Source organism: Myripristis murdjan, chromosome 11 (assembly GCF_902150065.1).
Source record: "Myripristis murdjan chromosome 11, fMyrMur1.1, whole genome shotgun sequence".
NCBI lineage: Eukaryota > Metazoa > Chordata > Actinopteri > Holocentriformes > Holocentridae > Myripristis > Myripristis murdjan.
The window spans coordinates 1,999,783-2,012,116 of NC_043990.1; positions in this window are offsets into that span (position 1 = coordinate 1,999,783).

A 12,334-nucleotide genomic window follows, 5' to 3' on the forward strand; every position below is an offset into this window, starting at 1 on the left:
CTGTTCCTGTATTTGATTTCTCAAATAAAGGAGCGTTTGTGCCGTTGTTGTTTTGTCCTTGTGTTTAATTCAAAGTCAAACTGTTTGTGCCTGAAGGGAAAGAAAAAAAAAAAAAAATCCCAAATGTGCATCCTCCCACATCCATCTGCTGAGACGAGGCTGCGCTGCCCTCTAGTGGCACCAACCAAAACTGTCAAGACTGTTGGGGTTTACACGAACATAAGGGCTAGTTAAGGTTAAAGGCTGAATTATGCTTCCGCGTAGGAAGAGTGTACGGAGGTTGTGCGGAGCTTACGGGGGTTGTGCGACCGCCGCAGAGCCTTGCCGCGCGCCTCCCAAAAATTGTAACTACGCGGACCCTCCGCAGCCCCACAAGAGCTGTGATTGGTCCGCCGAAGTACACTATTTCCGGCATTTTGTTGCAACCGGCATCACATCCTGTTGTTGTGCCGTCAGCGCCGTTTTATTTTATTTATTTTTTTTTTTTGTGTGTTGTGTCTCGACTCGTCGGTTGTGTTTGAAAACTTTGGAGAGTGCCCGCACCTATACGACTCCTCCACTCGCCACAGAAGAGCAGCGACCATACGTCACAGGGTCTACGTTGGTGGCAGGAGAATTGCTCTGTGTGTTTGCAGAGGTATGTTGGACACACACGCGCTGCGTAGGAAATGCGAGCTTCGCACAACCCCCGTACGCTCTTCCAACGCTGAAGCATAATTCAGCCTTAAGGTAGGTTAAGGTTCAAGTTTCAAGTTCAAGTTCAAGTTTTATTTATTTGTCACATGCCTGATGTACAAGTACAGTAGCAATGAAATGCAATGGTGACAACTCCAGCACTGTGCAAGTAAAATGGATAAAAAAAAGAAATAAAAATAGAAAGAATATATATAGACTCCTATATACAATCCTGTATACAATATACAAAATACAATTACAATTAAGGTTCAGTTAAGTTAGGCTGATGTTAAGGTTAACGTTAGGTTAGTCACAAAGCCGGTTTGAACTAAATGGGCGAGGTCTCCACTAGAGGGCGAGATGGAAGTGGATTTTCACTCTTGTCCCGTCCCAATCCCATCAATAATTCCTGTCCCACCCCAATCCCAGAAGACTGAACCCCGCCCCGTCCCGTCCCGTCCCGGCCCGTCCCGGCCTCATGTGGCTGTTGGTTTACTTTGTGCTCTGCAGGTCCGTTTTTCATGCACACCATCTGGCCAGCAGGAAGCACACACTTTTATCCAGTCTGTGGTCATCAGTCCACACACACACACACACACACACACACACACACACACACACACACACACAGCCTGGTTGGTGTTGGTTGCTGCCACCAGAGCAGACAGGAGGGAATAAAAATAAAATAAATTAAACAAAAGAACCAGCAGCATTATGTTCAAAATAAGGTTTATTCATATTAAAACTGACCTGCTTTTATTACACACACACACACACACACACACACACACACACACACACACACACACACACACACACACACACAGCTTATTTGTCTTCCACATGTCCCGCTGCTGCTGTAAATCTGGATGAGATGGATTTTTAAAGAGCGGGAAAGCTCACCTGCAGCCCCGTCTCTGAGTGGGCGTGGCCAACATGCCTGCAGGTGTCCACCACTAGAGGGCAGCGCAGCGGGAGTTTTCTGCCGGTGCTGAGTGAAGCTCCTCTCCTCCGCTCGGCTCAAGGCGGCGTCGGGTGTCCGTCAGAGATTTAAAAAAAAAAAAAAAAACGCTTCATTTTATTGTTTCTGCTCCAGTCAGCACTAAAGCTCCGCCCACATTCCCTTTAAACAGTTTGCTCCACCCCCACTGCTACGTAAGATCCTCCTAATCAAGCGCACCTGCCACACAGGTGAGTCTCACTTTGAGGCTGTGATGCTGTGATTGGTGGAGACAACGTGACATCACTGAGCTGTTGGGGGAGGAGCTTGGAACCACACAGATGTGTAGAGATGACACATCTGTTTTTAGAGAGCGTGGCTATAACAACTTAAACCTCTCTCTCTCTCCCTCTCTCTCTCTCTCTCTCTCTCTCTCTCTCTCTCACACACACACACACACACACACACACCTCCACATGCAACCTGATGCCTGAAACAAGCTCTGGCAAGAAAACAAAAAAACAGAAGCAGCATGTAAACAAACGGGCTCCGTCCCTCTCTATAGGTCTCCCTACATCGCCATCATCACCCCCGTCTCCCAATGAGCGCAGGTCCATCGCTATAGCAACTGGTTGCCACGGGCGACGAGACACAGCACCAGCCAGCCAGCATCCTCCTCCTCCTCCTCCTCCTCCTCCTCCTCCTCCTCTCACTGTTGTTGAAGGCAGAGGAGGGAAAGAGGCGCGGCGCACTTGGACAGCAGAAGAAGAAGAAGAAGAAGAAGAAGAAGAGAGAGATGGGAAACAAAACGCTTCTCTCTTGATATTTTCATCCCAAAAGAGATAAAAAAAAAAAAAATAAAAAAAAATCAGAGTGGAGCAGTGGGGTGTGTGTTGCTGAATGTTTCCTCGCTCCTCCCTGGCCGGGGGCTGGCAGCAGGCGAGCAGCCACAGAGAGACAACTTGTTCGGGGGGAAAGTGCAGCAGCTGCAGGGTGAGTCGCAACTTGTTTCAGTTCAGATTTTTCACTTGACAAAATAAAAGCCCCCCCTCACCCTCCTCCCTGTGGAAAGCGGCGTCTCCCTGCAGCCGTTGGCTTGGTGTGGCGTGGCGAGCCGGAGACGCCGCTCTCCCGCCTCGCCCGGGAGCCGCTTCAGGGTTTCAGGTTGAAAAAGTGGAGATGAAGCGAGGAGGCGAGGAGCCGCTGCCCTCATGTCTCTCTTTTGAATGATTTATTTATTTTGCCTCTGTTCTTTTGTCATGTGTCACTTTTTGGTTTTGTTTAATGCTTATTTTTTATTATTTATTGTATTGTATTGTATTGTATTTACTTTTTTTGTTATTGTTAAGTGATGAAAATAGGTGGTCAAAAAGATTTTGTACAGTGTATTTATGAAGTCAGCATGCAGGGGCCTCCAGGATAAAATACTAGCAATACAAACCTATAATACTGATACTAATAATACATCTATAAAAAAAAATAAATAAACACACACATACACATCTATATCTATATCAATATATATATAGATATATATACATATATATATATACACACACATCTCTCTCTCTCTCTCTCTCTCTCTCTCTATATATATATATATATGTAAAAATAATGAATAAAAAATGAATTAAAAAAAAGAGTAATCACTGCAGGAGTGAGTCCTGCTTGATGAAATTGCTTTTAATGCAGGAGTGAACCTGCAGCAAATATATTGGATTTTGGACTTTGGATTGAATCCATTACAGTCAGCATGATGGGGCTGCCAGGAATAAATAAATGAATGAATAAATGAATAAATAAATAAATACAATTTTAAAATGATAAATAAAAGTAAAATATAATTAAAAAAAAGCTAAAAATGAAATGTACAAATGATAAATAAATAAATAAATAAATAAATAAATAATAAACATAAAAATAAATTTAAAAAAAACAAGAGACGTGAGCAGAGTAAAGCCTGTGAATCCCCGACTTCACTTCCCTTCGTTGTAAACAGTCAGAATCATCTGGAACATGACAGCCGAGCCCCGGATTAAACCTGCAGATTAAAGATTAAAAAAACAAACAAAATAAAACAACTGCTGTCATTAACTCATTAAGTCGTCAGTTTTTCCCAGTGACACTGTCATTTTTTTTTTTTTTTTTTTTTCTGAACATCTTCACATGGAGAAATCCTTAAAATCACAGGGACGTTTGAAACCGACCAGATCAAACAGAATTGATTACAGCCATTAAAATCCCACATATGAACTCACATCTTCATCATGACTTTCTGTGTTCTGCTAGTGTGAGATGTTTTTTGTGTGTGTGTGTGTGTGTGTGTGTGTGTTGGGGGGGGGTTTAGTATTTATAAAGATATAAAGTGGAAATATGAGTCGGACTTTTTCTGTTTTTTTGTTAATCACCTATTCATCCACATAGTCATGCTCTTTGATCTCATCCTTATACCTATATAAAATTATTTTCCATATATATTTCTCTGACATATATTCATCTTTATCATATATTTAACCTCTTGGGTTTCATATATAAGATCTATGAGGTGCATACGAAGCGTTCTGCCTGCTGGTTTGTCAAATCTTTGATGCTCGGCGTCTCAGATCTCGACTCCAACAGATAAAACCTCCAAACTCTGAGCTCGTTTTATTAAAAAAAAAAAATAAAAAAAATTAATAAGAAAATAGTCCCCCTCCCTTTCCGCTGAAGTCTGCTTGAATAAATCATCTCAGAAAAACAAACATCAGTGAGAGGACTGGAGGGTTGCTGGTTCAAATGCTCAGAAACACCCGCCGCTGCCGCCCCCCCGTAACCCCCCCTCCCCCCGGCCCCCGCCCCCCGCCGCCGAGCCCGTGTGAATTAAAACAGCGAGATGTAAAACGTTCATCTTCCCTGCAGCCTGATTGAATAAATCAACGAGCGAGAGCCGCCTCTGCCTCAGTCTGACACCCCGGTCCAGAATACTAATGCTGCGTTAACCCTCGCACGCCCCGACCTCGCACAGAGAGAGAGAGAGGGAAAACAGATAACAACAGGGCAAGGAGAGAAAAGGAAGTCACATCTCACGCCCGGTGAGCGAGAGCGAGGCGTCGCCGTGGCGTCCAGCTCGCTGCGAGGCGTCCGGACGCTCCACGCTGACGCCTCCTGACGGGCCTCGCCCCCCGGCCAGGTCGACGCCCACTGGGTTTCCTCCCGCAGGCCTGGGCTTCCCACCTGAGCTTAAGCCCCTCCTCCAAGCTCCTCCCACCCTCCCACCCGAGCTTAAGCCCCTCCTCCAAGTTCCTCTTCCACCCTCCCACCTGTGATTCAGCCCCTCCTGCAAGCTCCTCCCACCCTCCAAGCCCCTCCCACCTGATCTTCAGCTCCTCCTCCAAGCTCCTCCCACCCTCCCACCTGTGATTCAGCCCCTCCTGCAAGCTCCTCCCACCCTCCCAGCCCCTCCCACCTGAGCCTCAGCCCCTCTTCCAAGCTCCTCCCACCCTCCCACCTGTGATTCAGCCCCTCGTCCAAGCTCCTCCCACCCTCCCAGCCCCTCCCACCTGAGCTTCAGCCCCTCCTCCAAGCTCCTCCCACCTTCCCAGCCCCTCCCACTTGAGCCTCAGCCCCTCTTCCAAGCTCCTCCCACCCTCCCACCTGAGCTTCAGCCCCTCCTCCAAGCTCCTCCCACCCTCCCAGCCCCTCCCATCTGAGCCTCAGCCCCTCTTCCAAGCTCCTCCCACCCTCCCAGCCCCTCCCACCTGTGATTCAGCCCATCCTTAAAGCTCCTCCCACCTGAGCTTCAGCCCCTCCTCCAAGCTCCTCCCACCCTCCCAGCCCCTCCCACCTGTGATTCAGCCCCTCCTCCAAGCTCCTCCCACCTTATAAGCCCCACCCACGAGTGTCATTCCCCTCTCCAAGTCCCTCCTATCTTTCAAGCCCCTCCCACCTTATGAGCGCTTGATGGGCGTGGCCGCTCCTGATGATTGACAGCTGCTCTCTCCCTGATTGGACGAACGCTTCACCAGTGGGCCGTCCCCTCCGTGGAGTTCACACCCGACCGACACGGCGGCTCTTTAGGAAAATGTTTCACTGAAACGTGTTTCTGGAAACGTCTGAGGCAGAGAGAAACGCTGCGGCTGCTCACGCTTCATTTCAGATCCACGGCGGCTCGTTTAAAGGATTTGTGAGTTTCCAGAGGAGGCGAGTCGCGCTGGACGCTCCTAATTTGCATAAAGCAGCCTAACCCTCAACTTTATGTAAATGAGGCGACGCCGATGTGACGCCCCGTCTCTCAAAACACGCCACGCAGCTGCCTACATAGACAATGAATGGGAAGCATGGAGGTAACTGATCATATGGACACGGACATCAGCCCCTCCTCCAAGCCCCTCCCACCTGGGAGTCAGCCCCTCCTCCAAGCCCCTCCCACCTGGGAGTCAGCCCCTCCTCCAAGCCCCTCCCACAGTCATGCATGATCACATGGTCATGGGTGTGGCTTCGATGGGGGAACAGGAAGTGGCGAGCCAGCTCACTGCTATCCTGTAGCCATGCTAGGCTAAGCTAAAGTAGGCGGAGCTAAGCTAGGCTCAGCTTTTCAAAACACAAGTTACAATAAACTAGAAATCTCAATAAAATAACAAATTTTTTCAACTTGTTGACCAATTTTCCTGCCAGAATATTCACCCATATAACAATAAATTCTGTATAAATTTTGTGTTTTTAGATCAAAGTCCCATTGCTTCATCTAACTGGAACGCACTGCATCCTCAGTAGTGATGTCATGAGGAGCTAGCCAAGTTTCAACCAATGAAAACTTTGCATTTTTAACAATCAAGTTATCAATAAAAAATTAATCACTGGTAATTAAATAAAACTGTCTTTTGCGCCCTAACCGATCTCCCATTGGTTTGTGCTTTTGGCGGATGCCTCTGTGTGTTAAGCCCCGCCCCCAACATCCTGTTTCAACAGGAAATACATCAAATTGATGAAGCAAGAGGCTAAAATAACAGCGCAACAACAATAAAATACAGTCATTAAAAAAAAAGATAAATATGTGTGTGTATGAATGTGCGGAATCAAACCAGCAGCCCTCAAAGCACAGAAGCTGAATTTTGAAGCTGAATTTTCCTGATCAAAGTGAAGGCAGCAGCACTCAGCTTTAAAGGGACATTACAAAGCAAAACAGAGTCTACATGCCGTTGCTGTCAGGTGGAGAAAGGCTTGTACGGTGTGTCTGCTTTTCCAGATTTCCATGTCAGCTGAAGGGTCTCAAGCTGTTTACAGAGAAAACTCTCCTGTCTCTCTGGTAATTAAATCCTTTCAAAAGTGGCAGCTCTGACGGCAGAGGGAATGTGACCGAATGTTTCCTGCTGGAAAAAAAAAAAAAAAAAAAGTAGAAGAGAGTGAAAGTAAACACATCAGTCTGCAGCCCCGCCCTCCTCCTCCTGCCAAGTGTCCTGAACGTTTACCTTCACTCAGGTTCCTGCCCTCCTCCACTGTAGTTGCAGCTGTAGTTGTTGTTGTTGCAGTGCTTGTAGTTGTTGTAGTTACTGTTCCAGTGGTTGTAGTTGTTGTTGAAGTAGCTGTAGTTGTAGCTGTTATAACTGTAGCTGTTGTGCTTGTAGTTGGTGTGATTGTAGTTGTAGTTGCAGTAGTAGCTATTGTTGTAGTTATTGTAATTTTGTACATGTAGTAGTTGCTGTCATTGTATTTGTAGTTCTTGTTGAAGTAGCTATAGTTGTAGTTGTGGTAGGTGTTGTAGTTGTAATTTCAGTTGCAGTAATAGCTGTTTTGTTGTTATAGTTTTTGTAAATGTAGCTGTTGTGGTTGTAGTTGTAGTTTTTGTAGTTGTTGATGTAGTTGTAGCTGATGCAGTAGTTGCAGTTGTTGTCGTTGTAGTCGCTGTAGTAGTTGCGGTTGTTGTCATACTTGTAGTTGCAGTAGTTGTAGTTGAAGTTGTTGTACTTCTAGCTGTAGTTGTGGTAGTTGTAGTTGTTACAGTGGTTGTAGTTGTAGCTGTAGTAACTGTTGTTGAAGTAGCTGCAGTTTTAGTTGTAGTTGTTATAGTTGTAGGTGTTGTACTTGTTGTAGTTAGTGTAGACGTAGTTGTAGTTGTAGCTGTTGTTGATGTTGTAGTTTTCGAAGATATACTAGCTGTAGTTGCTCTAGTTGTTGATATAGTTGTAGCTGATGCAATAGTTGTAGTTGTTGTCGTTGTAGTAGCTGTAATAGTTGTGGTTGTAGTTCTAGTTGTTGTAGTAGTTGCTGATATGATTGGTTTACACTGAAATCCTCCCTCCCTCCTTATATGGAAAGCATCTGACCACCTCGCAGCTGGCCATTTTATGTACATTTTTAATATATTTTTCTTTTTAAATTCATTTTAATTATATTTGAAATATTTGGTTTGTAAAGATGCAGTGTTTCACATTGGAGCTTTACACTGCAGCTCTGTCTCGTTGGGTTTTTGTCCCGTTAGTTTTGTCTGTTTCTGCCAAATCTCAAATATCGTCAGATCACATTTGCATGACATCCGGCAGACACATCGCCCTCGGGCCGAGTGACAGCCGATTTCACTTCTGTAGTACATCTCAGATTTCGGAATCAGACAGCTATTCTTTTTTAAAACAATAACCATGAAACTCATGACGGCAGGAACTTGACTCCAAACCTTCGGCAGATGTTTGCAGGTGAAGAAATCCTGTGGACTTTCAGGGCCGATTGTGTTTGGACGTCCTGCTCGGTGCTGCCTGAGGCTTTCTAGTCTTTCCTTAAGAAACATTTAAAGTAACTACAACATGAAAGGTTATTAATATTTATTTTCAAAATGTTTCAGGGGGCTGTGGTTGCTGTCGACGTGTCTGAATCTGTCCCAGAGGTACAGACATCAACATCAGACTGTAAAACATCTGTAGTGTCGAATCTGAGCCGTTTCATCCAGATGAGCCTCATTAAAGAGCCTGCAGGCTGCAGGAATTAAAAAAAAATGTAAAAAAAAAAAAAAAAAAGCGGATGGACTGAGCGGTATTTATATCTGCCCTGCTGTTTTAACTCTGTTTATATTTAGCTTTCAGTTTAACACTGCTTTAAACAGGCCGCGACAAACACTCCTTCACGAGACACACAGAGAGGGTGTGTTACTGAGCGTCAAAATGACAACGTGAGAGGCTGTGTGTGTGTGTGTGTGTGTGTGTGTGTTTTACCATCAGCAATATCCAGATACAGAGAGAGAGAGAGAGAGAACACCGGAGGCACAAAGACTGAGAGCGACTTACAGGAAGAAGAGAGAGACAGAAACTAACAGACTCACAAAATGTTGAATTTGTTGGTGATAAATTTTGTATTTTGTGCCAGAAAAGCAGCTTTGAATGAGCTGAATGGACAAAACGACCGACAGCGGCTGGTTCTGAGCGTTAATGTGTGAAAAACTGAATTTGAAAAGGCAGAAGCGACTGCAGTTTCAAGTGCAGTTTTTAATTTGAGAAATTACACATCAATAGTAACATTACCCAGAAATCCTTGTGTGCTGCGTAGATTAGTGACGTGACAGTCTGACTTTATTACTCAAAACAAGCAAAAATCATCCAAAATGAATGTCTATATAAAAAGATGTTGCCACAAGCAGCGAGTGCAGAGTGTTTAGGGAATTAAAGAGTGACGCTCCTGTGATTTACAGCTCAAAAAGTTACAGGCTAACAGTAAAAACAGCCATTACAGCGCCCCCATGTGGCCAGTCAGTGCAAGTTTTTGTAAACACAAGCGAGATGGATCCTGAGTGCAGCTTGGTCTGATTTTTGGCTCCAGAAAGTGAAAAAGTGAACAAGATTAATTAAAAACCTCATGGAGCAAAATGGGCGTGGCCTACATGGATCGATGCATTCATGGAACTCAGGAAGGAAAATAACTGTGCTCCTGTGCTTTTCGGTTTAAAGTTAATTGACAAAGTGTTCAGTCCAGCTCCTCGGGGTCCAGTTTATTTCCGTTGTCTCCAGTCACTTCACTTCGCTCAGTTTTGTTTTTCCTCTCCCAGCTTCCCATTTTGCTGCATTTGTTGCAGGTGCAGTTAAAGTCAAACATCTGTGCTGCGTTTTGCCACATCTGTCCATTTTCCTTAAAAACAGGGGGAGTCGGATTCACAGTTTGGAGACTCAACATTCAAAGTTGGCCCCTCCTAACCACCAGCAGGCAGTTTTTGTTTCCCAGGATGGCAATGGAGTGAAATGACCGCCCCCCCAAACTGTAACTTCACCATCCTAGGAAATAAATGCACGCCCTGCAGACTAGGGTCTGTGTTAAAACAGAGCACAGGTGCATTGTGGTCGCAGCGAATGACGGTCAGTGTCGTTCATTCATGTTTCCTGCACTTTCCAGCATCTAAACTGGGTTATCTGGAGTGAACGGTAAAAAATTGACTGGATTCACAGATGTTAAAGGCGTCCTAGGAAAGGAGTTGAAAGGAGTTTTCCCTTTTGCCCAAAATGTAAACCATTCCGTCACCAACCTAGGAAAAAAAATTGGCCACTTTCATCCTCATGACACAGGAGAGTCTCATTCAGTGTTTTTGTTATTTTGTTTTTAAGGAAAACACTTTTTTAAATTATTTCTTTGTCTTTTTTGGTTTGTATGTTTTTCTTTTTTTTTTTTTTTTTAGCCATTACCAAATCGTATTTCACGGTTTGGTCCAGAAAAAGTTTGAGAACCTTTTAGTTTGGCAGACACTTTGTGCCTCTCAGCGCTCGGTTTGGATCGGTCACTTCCAGCGTCGGAGGAAATCTCTCAGCGGTGTCCAAACTGACAGCAGGAATTTAATTTAATTTGATTTCAAAGTGACGCCGGTGGTGAGACGGGAACACAGACAGACAGACAGGCTCAGACTGACAGCTACACACAATGCACTGATTTCAGCAGGAACGCAGAATAATTACTGACCTAAAACAAAAAAATAAGGGAGGAGGAGAAGTGGGGGGGGGGGGGGGGGGGGGGGGGGGGGGGGGGGGGGTTGGACAGCGCGACGCCTCCTGGTGTCAGACAGACAGGAGGGAAAATAGATTTCATCAACAGCGAGACGTGACGGAGGAAAAGTAATTACAGTGAGATGGAGTGTGGCGGCTGGACGGAGGAGAGCAGGTGGAACCAGATCCAGCAGGGAAACCCAGAAGAGCGAGAGGAGACACGAGGAGGAGACCGGCGTCCTTACCGCCTGTTTCCCGGCTGGTCGACTGGTGTGCCTGCTTCACTCTGCCGGCTGCACAAACACAAAAAAACAAAAAAAACAAAACCTAAAAACAGAAAAACAAAACCCAGCGTGCGACCGAAAAGTGAAAACGATGCAACGATTGTAGAAATTTCAGTGTGAAATTAAATTTACAAAAAAAAAACAACACAAATTCAACCAAACACAGGAAGCGTGTTCGTCATGTGACCCACAGCTTCAGCGGTCCTCAAGTCGATGTTGTTGTTTGTTTGTTTGTTTGTTTGTTTCTCAGGCTGTTGTTATTGTTTTCTCAGTTTGTTGTTGCTGTTGTTGTTTGTTTGTATCTCAGACTCATTGTTTTGACGTTGTTGTTGTTGTTTGTTTGTTACACCCGGTTGTTGTTGTTGTCGTTGCGCTATTGTTTTTTTTCCTCAGATTGTTGTTGTTTGTTCCTCAGGTTGTTATTGTTGTGTGGTGGTGTTTGTTTCTTAGGTTGTTGTGATTGTTATCTATTGCTGTTGTTATTTGTTACTCCAGAGTGTTGTTGTTGTTGTGGTGTAGTTTTTTTCCTCATATTGTTGTTGTTTGTTTCTCAGGTTGTTGTTGTGGTGATGGTGTTTTTTTTTTTTTCTCAGGTAGTTGTTGTTTTTCTTTCTCAGGTTGTTGTTGTTGTTCTCAGATTGTTGTTTGTTTCTCAGGTTGTTGAGGTGGTGGTGTTTTCTTCTCAGACTGTTGTTCTCAGGTTGTTTTTGTTTGTTTCTCATGTTCTTATCGTTTTTTCTCAGGCTGTTGACTGTTGCTATTCTTAGGTTGTTGTTGTTGTTGTTGTTGTTGTTGTTGTGTTTATTCCTCACTTCGCTGTTTGTTTCTGGCGTCGTCATGGAGACCACCAATAGAAAATGAAGCGTGTCCATATGAAAGACTCGTTTACAGTGTAATACTACTGACAGAGTGTGTGTGTGTTTACCTGTGTATGTGCTGTGTTACAATGTATGTGTATGTATGCATGTGTTTATGTGTGTGTACTTATCGTAGTGTGTGTGTGTGTGTGTGTGTGTGTGTGTGTGTGTGTTTGTGTGTGAGATGCCCGCTGCAGCGCTGCCTGACAGCTCGTCGATCCGTCATCTCAGCAAACGAGTGGACGAGGTGGGCGAGCGACTGCACTGTGTACAGGAGAGAGAGAGAGAGAGAGAGAGAGAGAGAGAGAGAGAGAGAGAGAGAGACAGACAGACAGAGAAACAGAGAGAGAGAGAGAGAGCTGAGTTTAACTCCAACTTAACAAACTAAACAGAGGCGGCGGTCGGACCGAGCCTGTTTCCACCTGAAGAAATGAAGCTGCAAACAGACAGACGAAGAAGAGGAAAAGAAAAAGAGAAGAAGAACAAAAACAGCAGGAAATGAAGCGCTGAAGTCCAGCTGTGTGTAACCCTGTTCTGTCAGCAGAAAGTGAAGCGGCCGATAACTTTCAGCTTCGAGTCACTCAAACGCTTCGTGAGGCCTTAAATTTAGATGATTTATTTTTAGAGTTTTTATTAGACGGACGGAAA